At 39.5% G+C, this 11,805-nt stretch overlaps 2 long non-coding RNA genes across 2 annotated transcripts; one reads left to right on the top strand and one right to left on the bottom strand.

The window, feature by feature from the left end:
* The first annotated feature begins 7,283 nt into the window (after nt 1-7,283).
* On the top strand, nt 7,284-9,058 carry LOC144031876 (uncharacterized). Its single transcript, XR_013287620.1, has 3 exons — nt 7,284-7,784; nt 8,489-8,732; nt 8,833-9,058. It is a non-coding gene; the product is annotated as an uncharacterized LOC144031876 (long non-coding RNA).
* Nucleotides 9,059-9,586: 528 nt separating this feature from the next.
* Nucleotides 9,587-10,418, bottom strand: LOC144032280 (uncharacterized). The gene is made up of 2 exons (XR_013287744.1): nt 10,387-10,418; nt 9,587-9,904 (listed from the first exon to the last, which is right to left on the bottom strand). It is a non-coding gene; the product is annotated as an uncharacterized LOC144032280 (long non-coding RNA).
* Between the last annotated feature and the right edge of the window lie 1,387 nt (nt 10,419-11,805).

The following is an 11,805-nucleotide window of genomic DNA, read 5'->3' as shown; positions in this document are numbered from 1 at the left end:
GTTGTGTCAGTGTTGTTATTCCCAGGTCACTTCCCTTATTAATACTGATACCCGATTGGCCAAGCCATAGGACTTTTGCTGTTTGTAGTGTTGAGTGCCATGTCGGGTGTTTTTTGCAATGTTGTCTTTTTGATAGAATATATTCGTTTTTATACTGGAATGCTGTGAAGATTCGTGGGTTTTGTTTGCCACACGTATTTTGTTGAGACCTATGTGAAGGCTCACTGTCCATGTTCAAGCCGCTCAGTATGTAAAGTAAGAGAAAATACCTTTTTACATGTTAATTGTTAAAATAAATGATGTGACTTTGCATCTGACTCCAAGATCTTTATTATGAAACACAGCACTACAACACGAACAATAAAGATGTATAATTTAAAACTGTGCATTGGAAGGCTCATATTGGGGGGGGAGGTTCAAGAAAAGACAACGATGGGACTTGTAGCTTATGTTCTAACGCTCCTGTAGCAGTTCATCTGTGGAAATGGTGCGTGCGTGTGAATGCATTTTTCAAACTGCCTTGTAAAAACAAAAGCAGAAAAATGTGACTACGATTTGAATACGTGTGTTGTTTACATTATTTAAGATGTAGAATATTTATCGGTATGTTTTACAAGAAATTGTGCATAATCCTATTTCATGATTCAAGGGTCTACCCTTTTTGCTCACGCTACATCAGGTCAAGTTAAAAACACGCCACTGATTTTGACTCCCTCTGTGGAACTCACTCAAGTCAACGTTACACTTCAAGGAATCGTTGGAAAAGTGAAAGATGCAATTTAGAAGTCATGACCCCCTGGTAATGACTGATGCATGGGGAAGTTCCATTTTGGAATCTGAGGGCACCACAGGGAGGTAACATTGTTTAATTTTGTTATGTGCTGAATGGTTGGATCCCAAGGCGCAGACACAAATAAGGTTCTAACTATTCACATAATAATTAATGTTAATAATCCGGCAACACGCACATTTCTCAAACAGCTTAAATAGGCAGTGACTCGTCTCATTGGTTGAGGCTAGACATGTGGGCAACACTGATGTCTTTTTTTGTGTATACGGCGACTCTCCTTTTGATTCGGCTTTATTTCCTGATAACGGTACTTGGTACTGTTCTGAGTGAAGTCAAGACTCGTCTACGAACGTGACTCCTTGTTGGACCTTCACCACAACGGCGGCGTTTCGGGTGTGTTCGAGCATGGTTGGGAGAAACCGTTGCCCCCGCTCTTGGCGGACATTCCGGCTGACCTCTTCCGCGTTCGTGTGCTTCCTTATCGGTGGTGGCGGTGGCGCCGGGGAAAACGCGGTGGCCAGCTGTTGAAGCTAAAGTGGGTGCTGGAACAAGCATCGTCGCCTGCTCGGTCCCGAACGCCTGGATGTACTCAGTTGTGGCGTATCCCGGACTCTGCTGCTTCCCGGCTGCTAACGATCGTCAGCTCGCCTGGACAGCCTCGGCCGTGCCGACCTCCACGCATTGGACGCGGTGCCGACCTCCAGCTTCTTCAAGAGCTTCCCCGAGACCGCCGAAAGGAAGAGGCACGCACCCCTGCTGCTCCCACAAGGATCGCGCTATTAAATGCGCGGTTGTTGACAAACAAAACCTTCATCCTAAGGGAGTTCTTTCTCTCAAACGAGCTGGATTTCCTATGCCTGACAGAGACCTGGGGCCTCATTTATAAAACTGTGCGTGAAAACCTGCGCAGAAAAGTACGTACGAACGAAACTCAAAACTCACGTACGCAGAAAAAAAATGAGATTTATAAAACCATGCGTATACACACATACACATATCTGCACGCAAATTCCCTTTATAAATGCCACACGATCCCAACCGGTGTGCGCAGCAGATTCCACGCCGTTCCGCGCCCCAAGTCCGCCTATTTCATCCCATATTTGGTAATGGAAAGCAACTCATCTGCGTATTAATAAGCAGCATGTGTTGGCAACCACCAAATCAAAACAATTTGGACGGCCGATGAAAGGCAAGAAAGAAGGCTAAATTCACCATGATATACCTAGAATTTTTGTGTGAACAGTACGTCCTATTTAAAAAAAAAAATCCCAAAAAGATTAAAACAAACAAAAGAAAGATGTGCATTGAAACCCTCATTGAAGGGGTCGAGTCACGCGAGGGCAATAAAAGTAAGCAGGACGAGCTGCGCGCAGTAGCAGACTTTCATTTTTTAAGAAGGAAAAAGAATAAATAATAATAATAGTAATAAAAAATAATCCATCCATTTTCTTAACCGCTTACACTTTTATTGTCTTTACCCATACTTATAAATTGTCTCAAGGCGATCAATATGCCGCCCTAATATTGTTGTTAATATTCCAAATGTGTTGTTTATGGATCTTCAGTCAGAATCATGGCTGCATGCGTGGATCGCATTGTGAACGTTTATGACTGAAGCGCGCATTCTTTCTTGTACTTGCATGAGTGACAAAACCTATACGCAGCAGTTCTTTCCTATGGTCTCCCAGTGTCAAATCTAAAAAGAATTGACAATGTGATATCTGATCATATGGCTGTCTGCTTTGATGTACATTTTTATCCTACTGTTTCGGTTACATCGGCTGCTCCTGAGTCAAGGCGTAGAATTTTTAACCCCCTCACTGCTGATCAGTTCTCTGATGCCTTTGATGAGCTTTGTATACCCACTTCAAACATGGAACAACTCAGCTCTTGGTTCCACTCAAGCTGCCTCAATATACTTGATTCAGTGGCTCCATTCAAAACTGTGCGACCCGAAGTCAGACGTGAGCCCTGGTTCAATGAAAAAACGCGTGCAGCCAAACGGGAGTGCTGCAAAGCTGAACGAAGGGGGAAAAAGGACAGATTGCAGGTCTCCTATCAGATCCTGAAAGAAAATTGGCGCTGTTACCAGAATACAGTGAAAGAGGCAAAAAAAAGAATACCTCGTGAATATCATTCAGGCAAACCATCAAAATTCACATGTACTATTTAAAATTATTGATTTGGTACTTAAACCTCTTCAGCCTACATGCACAAAACCTTCCCCTGAAATGTGCAATAACTTTCTTCAATTCTTTATTGATAAGATTGATAAAGCTAGAGCACTCACAACCACCAACATCACTTCTGACCCTTCCATTCAGGTCCATGGCTCGGTGGTGCTAAACTCATTTCTAAAGTCGTTTCTCTGAGATCTCTAGAAGATGTTGTCCACCAGATTAAGCCATCTGGCTCCCCATGAGATTCTGTTCCCCCTCATTTCTTTAAAGAGGTTCTTCCGACTATCGGCAATTCAGTTCTGGCTATTATCAACAGTAGCCTGTCTTCTGGCATAGTCCCCAAACAATTTAAACATGCTGTGGTGCAACCTCTCCTGAAGAAACTGTGCTGTCAAATTTTAGGCCCATTTCCAAACTGCCTTTTATCTCTAAGATTCTGGAGAAAGTGGTACACATGCAACTAAACACTGTAAGATTCCGCTTACCACTGGACCAATCGGGAAAGTCCAGGCCGACTCTCCGTTTAAAGGGTAAAAATCCCCCGTTTCTCTCACAGGTTACAAAACCTAGGTATGAGGGGATGGGAATTTATTAACAGTGTTGGGCAAGTTACTTTAAAAATGTAATTAGTTATAGTTACAAATTACTTCTTTTAAAAAGTAATTGCGTTAGTAACTCCCTTACTGCTTTCTGAAAGTAATTAGTTATTCAGCTAAGTAATTATGGTTTTTTTTTTAGTTTTTTTTTTTTTTTAATAATGTTCTATTCTAGTGTAAAGAATGTTTGTAATAATGAAGAATAAAAATAATATATTTTAGAACATCTATCTATTGGAACTCCAAGATTGCAACTTGCCATATGCATAGAAGTAAAAATGTATATTTAAAAAAAAAAATAATAAATACATATTGAACATAAATAACATTCACACACTTTACTGTAATGCAAAACTATGAAACCCAAATGTAAACTTAAATGTAAAAAGAAGAAGGCTAAGAAGAAGACTAAACTACACTCGTCTAAGAAGTTAGCAAAACTCTTTCGGCATGGAGGGGGCCTCCTATGGAGAGAAATTTGTGTCTTTATTTTCAATCAAACAAAAAAGGAATTTGCAATCAAAAATTTTTTTAAATCAAACAAAAAGGGGATTTGCAATCAAAAATTTTTTTAAATCAAACAAAAAGGGGATTTGCAACCTCAAATAAAATTTAATCAAACAAAAAAGGGTTTTCATATAAAATAAAAATTTGCAAACAAAAAAAAACATTTCAAACATGGATTTGTATTTTAATAAAATCTTTTGCAAACATTTTTTTCGTTTTGTTTGCGAATCTGTTTTTTGGTTGCGAATCTGTTTTTTGGTTGCGAATCTGTTTTTTGATTGAAACCTGTTTTTTGGTTGCGAATCTTTTTCTGTGTTGTGTGGGCGGGGTCCGCCGTTCAACCGATGATAGAAGCCTTGTCATTGGTCAGCTTGGAAGCCGCTGCGACAACTTTCATTGGTCAGATAGGAATGGGGGTGTGACAATGTTCGTCTGACTATTTCCTGGTTCATTTTGTCCAGTCGCCGCCAGCATCGAGGTAAATATAAACCCCCCCCTCACTTCTAGTTTTCCGTTTTGTTTATCTGACATTTATCTAAAAGCAACCCTTGATCTATCGTTTATCCGGTGATTTGTTCTAATCATTACAATTAACGTAATCACTCACTCAGCATTGCTTAGCCATGTTAGCTAGCTCGGTAACTGATGGTCCGATACATGATACATACATACATACATTTGTTTCACATACAGGCAGGGCTGGGAATCGAATTTATTTACACTAGCTGCTTCCCCTAAATCTTGGATGTTTGAAGTAGAGATTAAATTCGTGATAATTCTGTGATTATTATTTATTGGTCCTGGTTGTTTACTGTATGAGTCAGATTGAAAAAGAGGGGGAACTCATGCACCGTCAAAGCGGTGACATTGCTACTACTAGGATCCAGGCCACGTAAACGTTTGATTTTGGTTAGTCTAGTCATGAATCGTGATGTTTTGTTGGTACGAGAAACGGCCCAAATAAACGGCCTGCTGAGATAGCTGTTATTATGCTTATTCCTGATTATTTTATTACATTACATCATTACATTAATAAAATGCTAATTATTAATCACTTGTGAGAAGTTCTGGTCATTGAAATAAGTAGCCTCTGCTACATTTATTATGTCTTGGGTGTTTGAAATACAGAGGAAGTGACTGAGATTACGTAATATAAATACATTTAGTTCCTGTGATTGTTTCATTGTAGTTTTCCTGTTTCAATAATGTTCAAAACATGTGTCAAACATAACTTTGTCAGAATTTTTTTTTTTTACATGTTTGGTACTTAATTCAAGCACACCTTTCTTTACTTTTTAGATGCAGAAGATGAAGTTGGTGGTTGGTCACCTCTCTTCATGAGGTGATGCTGTGGATAACTGAGCAGGGCCACAAGCACCTGCTTATGTCAGACAGAGAGCAATTTAAAATATCAATAAACTTTGACCACAATTGTGAGGTACAAATGCCAGGTCACACATTATGTTACCCCCTGCACAAACACCATTACATTTCCAACTGCTCATATGAGTGATTACCATTCCTTTAAATCACATCTACTGACTGCTATCACCTTTGATGCCAGATTTGACACAGTGTAATTGAAAGGGCAAAAAAAAAAAAATCACATCCATTTCATTTTTTTTGAGTAATTACAGGCTGTTCCTACCAAAATGTTTGTTTTAAGTTTAACAGTTCATTTTCTGAGCTTTCTTGATTTCTTGTTGGCAGGCCAATCATTTCTTGAGAAAAATGTCTGTATAAAATCTATAAAATGCTGAATAATTGACTGGTTGTTAGTTCATATGCATGCTTTTTTTTATGAAATAAAAGTCAAACTGTTTTACACAGGAATTTATTTTCATTTTTTACATAAATTTAAATGACCCTTTGGGCCGCGAGACACTAGCACTAGAAGCAACATTGAGAGTCTGCAAATAAATGACGCGACCAAAACTCAAGGACTCCTTGTTTGGATTGATTTGCCGTAAAGCAACAAGTCTTTCCTCAGGTAAACGACAGTGGATGTCAGGTATAGCGATCCCATGGTCACCGTGATGGTCCAAGGGTAGTGCCTCTTCAGCTTGCTGGATCTGTAATATCAAATACATTTATGAAAGCTACAGTAACTCCAAGAACTTTTACTCATATAAAGTTTTTTCCTCTGGTTATGTATGCTTTTACCAGCAATAAAACTGCCTTGGCCTGCTCCTCTTACAGTAAACATGCATCTCGCTATGTCTACATTTTCTACCCCTTGGTCTGCTCGCACTCTAAAATAAAAAATCTAGTCAGTGTAATTGCAAAAGTACACCTACAACTCAGATTCCCCTTCTGTTTCAATCTGACTCATACAGTAAACAACCAGGACCAATAAATAATAATCACAGAATTATCACGAATTTAATCTCTACTTCAAACATCCAAGATTTAGGGGAAGCAGCTAGTGTAAATAAATTCGATTCCCAGCCCTGCCTGTTAATTGTTAATTGTAATGATTAGAACAAATCACCGGATAAACGATAGATCAAGGGTTGCTTTTAGATAAATGTCAGATAAACAAAACGGAAAACTAGAAGTGAGGGGGGGGGGGGGGGGGGGGTGTTATATTTACCTCGATGCTGGCGGCGACTGGACAAAATGAACCAGGAAATAGTCAGACGAACATTGTCACACCCCCATTCCTATCTGACCAATGAAAGTTGTCGCAACGGCTTCCAAGCTGACCAATGACAAGGCTTCTATCATCGGTTGAACGGAGGACCCCGCCCACACAACACAGAAAAAGATTCGCAACCAAAAAACAGGTTTCAATCAAAAAACAGATTCGCAACCAAAAAACAGATTCGCAACCAAAAAACAGATTCGCAAACAAAACGAAAAAAATGTTTGCAAAAGATTTTATTAAAATACAAATCCATGTTTGAAATGTTTTTTTTTGTTTGCAAATTTTTATTTTATATGAAAACCCTATTTTGTTTGATTAAAATTTATTTGAGGTTGCAAATCCCCTTTTTGTTTGATTGAATTTTTTTTGGGATTGCAAATCCCCTTTTTGTTTGATTGAAATTTTTTTTTGATTGCAAATTCCTTTTTTGTTCGATTGAAAATAAAGACACAAATTTCTCTCCATAGCCTCCTCCCTGTGTTGGAATTTTAGCCAGAAGAGCTCCAAATGACTCGGACTCCACATTGGACAGGGGGAGCATGTTTTCAACAACACACCTTGTGGTTTAAAGGTACACTCAGTATTATACAGTGGCATCTAGTGGTGAAATAATAAATCATTCGAAAAAAAAAACAATTGTTTGTGTTAGTAGTATGTAAAAAGATATGTTGTATCGCATAAACGTACTTTTTTAAAATATAACGGTTAGTCTAGAAATCGCAAATTATCTTACATGTCCGCGCCTCGCCTGCTAGTGTCTGCCATGTTTCGCCGCCATCTTTCTGCTACGGGTGCCGTCAAAGACAAATTTCAGCGCTCAATTTCTTAACGCGTTTTTGGAACGCACTTCCGGTTTGTATGGCGACCGCATGTCCACGAAGAAGAAGAGTTTCCGGTCCCCGAAGAGAGCATTATCAAGCATCACACTTACTTTGGGAATTTATTTTATTTCAGCGCGACAAAACAAGAGTTTATATTGTAGCCGCATTTGCCAGATGGAGAGAAATGAGGAACAGACTAGGTTTGGGACGTGCCGGTGCCTTCGACTGCTTTCTACTTGACCGGTAAGTAAGAGTACATTTGTGTTTACGTTTTGAGAGCGAGAGAAAAAGTATACACTGTACTAATTAATACGATGTTCGTACCTTTGTTTTACGATCACTGTATCTGTTGATTAGCAACTCCGTACCACTCGAACGAGTTCGTTATGTAGCTACTTGCTTTGAAAAAAAAAAAAAGATTCCCGCTGGCACGTTATATTTAGAGTAAATGCGCAAGTTATTGTGTAATGTAATGTAACTGTGATTTCGGAGGTATATTTGCCCATAACTTCAATGGAGAATCTAAAGCATAGTGTATTAGTGGAGGAGTTGAAAATTATTTTCGTTGTGGTTGGTGAAAATAGTGTTCTCGAAATTAATTTTCGGCAGGGAATAAGTTTCTGGACTTAAATGCTGGCTGTACCGTAAGCACTGCTAGAGTCTGAACTCTCTCACTCAAGTGTGTACTGGTCCATTGTGTAATTGGGTGCACAAGAATTTACAGGCTGCCACGTTTTCCACGGAAATTCGACAAGCAAGCAGCCTTTGCATATTCTATGCAGTATGCAGTCAAGTTACTTTTATCTAGCTAATACAATGTTTTGGGCCCAAAAACTAAAGATCTTACCTCTATTTTGGGGGCTTTGTTGGAAAGTTGGTGACATATAGTAGTATCATCAATTATTCTATTTTATTTTATAATTGTGTTTTTGTTTGTGTCACACTAGATCAACAGCCAAACTTGAGGGGTTCCAGAACCATATTCTGATGTATACAAGCATTCATGCACCGTTTAAATACATCACCGACCTGCAAGAAAAAAAAATATCAAGGGGAGAGTCAGCAGCCAAATTGGAATGCCCCGAATGAGGACACTTGAATGGAGGACCCCAGAAGGCTTCGGTGTTGTACCACCAGTATCTCCACCTACCATATCTGAGCTGCAACAAACTGAAGTCAGCCGACGTCTTGGTATGTCATTTACATATGGACGGCATTGCACACTACATGAACTTTTTGTGTGAAGCAATACGGAATGGTCACATGTACAAGCACCACTTGTTTTACACAGGACCTGCTGACCAGGTGTCTGAAGCCATGGAGTGACTCCTCCCTCACTTTCCTCAGCAAGCCTTTGAAGAATATGATATCATCGTTGGTGGGAACATGCCCTCACTCCATAACATGTACTTGTGCAGTCAAGGAGCATGTCAAACTTAATAAAACCAGCAAACATTGAAGTGACTTCATTTTTACTGCAGTCTGTTCACACAATCAATGGACAAGCCTTCCTTGATTTTGCCCCAATAACATAGAGTAGGCGAAAAGTAGTGTTACAGATCATACTATGTGTTCGGGAGAGTTTGAGGAATGTTGCAATGTTAATGGGGGACAATGTCAGCACACACACACACACAAAAAAAACCCATCATGGTATTGAGTTAATCAGATATTTTAGCTGTGTACAACACATACCTGCTCTGTAACACTACCTTTGGCCCAAACCGGTATGTCTATTTTCCATATTTTGAAATGCACAGCGTATTGGTAAATTTCTGGATCAACTGCAATTCATGTCGCTCATTATATTATAACAGCATTTTTTTTTTTTTAGTTAATATGTTCATTTCATGTAGACTTTTATTTTACTTTATTTTATTTATTCATTTTCATGTACTGTACCTTACATTCATTGGCAAATGAAGAATTGCTTGTCATTGCAAGCATTTATAATAATTCTCCAGGCTTTTGATGTTTTACATTTCTAGTCATGTAAAATAGTGTTAGGTTAGGTGTCGAATGAACACTGCATGTTGACGCCAAAGGAAATAGTATTTTTTAGTTATTCAAAATGTACAAATTAACACACAACAACAATATACAAGTTATACAAACTACAGCAAGTGTCAGACATGGACTAATTATATGCCAGGTAAAAAACCTTTGTATTGTCCTCGAGGATCTGGGAAAGTGTCACTTATTTGCCACAAGTCACCAAGGTGCTGCAGTCTGGGATCCAGGTACAGGAAATCATGGTGGTGCTGATGTGTCAGCAATGTGTCAAAAAGTATTTCTTGGTGTCAGTCTATCAGCTGGACTTGGATATCTTCATGTTCCTCCATGGTCATTTCCTGTACGAGTCTCTGCAAGAAGGTAACAATTGTATGTCAGATGAGGTACCAAACAATGAACTGAAAGTCACTGAGCCAATGAAGTACATTATTATATGAGCAAGACTATTTGTGAAAGCCATGTAAATTCCTGCACATCGAAGTACAAGGAAGCTGTTGTATCTTCAATCAAAACTAATTAAGTTGCTTAGTGATATTTATTAGGTAAAATTGTTCAACATGGTGACAAATCGATATCTGAGTAAAGGGTTTCAAATGTTTTTGTAAGCAGCACTTTTCTGAGTGGTTAGTAGCAACAAGACACGGGGGGAATTACGAGTCTGAGTTGCAGGTGTGTAGTTCAGTTAACACCATTATTTTTGTACGATATACTAAACATATCAGCAAACGATGTAATCTAAATACCACATATTCCAAGCAAAGGTATGTTTTGAGCCATTCACATGCATGCTCGAATGGAATTATTTTTCCATGATGACATAATTGTACGTTACGAGACACCGCGTTCTCTTCCGCGTTCTCTTCCTCGTCTCTCTCGCCCCCTCCTCGCCCCCTTTGAGATGGTCCACATGTCTATAAAACACAACATAACTGTGTGTTCTCTGTTGCATGGTTTAGTTGCACTAACAAATATGAACATAGATAGCCATTATCATTAGCTGACGTACAGTATTTCCAAACAATGCCGACAAAAATATTAATTCTGAAATTAAATGACTAAATCACAATTATTAGGGATCTGTACAGTATGTCTAACAAATGCAATTCACTTACGTCATCACTCGAGGGAATACCAGAAGTTGTTTGCGTTCTGTTCCGGTGAAATTGGTGGTAGGCTGTTGAAGTAGGGTCTCTCTGGGACGCCGTAGTTCGTGTGCTTAAAATCATTGCATTATCTTGTTTGACCGATAGATGGCGGTCGTGAGCTACACACTGGGGCTTTAAAGTGTATGGGACACGAAAAAAAGTCACCCTAAAAGTATTTTTTTTTAAAAAGAGTACAAGTACAAATAATATGATTTCAATGATTACTGTGTTAAAAACGCAATACAAGTGCTTGTAAAAATGAGATATTTATCGTGAATTTCCAAAACATGGCAGCTTACTGGCGACGCCCCCTTTTTTCGAGGCTGGAGACTCGTGACGTCACCGCGAGCACGGAAGTTGGCGAAAACTACGAGGATATGGAGAACTACACGGATAGTAAGGGACTTTCTGACTCGCTATCAAGTGTAGAGTTGGAATTTGACGTCCCCGACTACACAAGCAGTCTTCAGACGAAGATATTTCAGCCCAGGAATGTATCCAGCTGTATCGGTTTGAGCCTTTTCTTGATGAAGGTGCTGGTGCAACTGTGTCCGGTAGTCTGCATACAATGAAGGTGGGTGTGACCAGTTTCAAACTGCCGAGGTTGAGGACGACATCGGCAGGCTCCAGAACATCCATCCATCCATTTTCTTGACCGCTTATTCCTCACAAGGGTCGCGGGGGCTGCTGGCGCCTATCTCAGCTGGCTCTGGGCAGTAGGCGGGGGACACCCTGGACTGGTTGCCAACCAATCGCAGGGCACACAGAGACGAACAACCATCCACACAAACGAGCACACCTAGGGACAATTTGGAGCGCCCAATTAGGCTCCAGAACACAGAATGCTAAATCTTACTCTTCATTTTAAAAGGAAATTATGGACTAACAATGCTGTTTATATTTTTGTATGGGCGAAATAGCAAACGCTTTGTGGCCAAAATGTAGCTTGGTTTAGTCCAGTACACTCAATTATGCTTTACTTGTTATAGTAAAAAGCTAATTTATATTGGTGGAAGCAAAATAGAACTTATCCATCTTAAAATGCAAACCATAAACTAAATGCTGCTTACTCGCTGTCGTAAGAAGTGAAGCCACCACTGCCCCTT

Source organism: Festucalex cinctus, chromosome 12 (genome assembly GCF_051991245.1).
Source record: "Festucalex cinctus isolate MCC-2025b chromosome 12, RoL_Fcin_1.0, whole genome shotgun sequence".
Classification (NCBI taxonomy): domain Eukaryota; kingdom Metazoa; phylum Chordata; class Actinopteri; order Syngnathiformes; family Syngnathidae; genus Festucalex; species Festucalex cinctus.
This window is presented reverse-complemented; position numbering and strand designations above follow the sequence as displayed.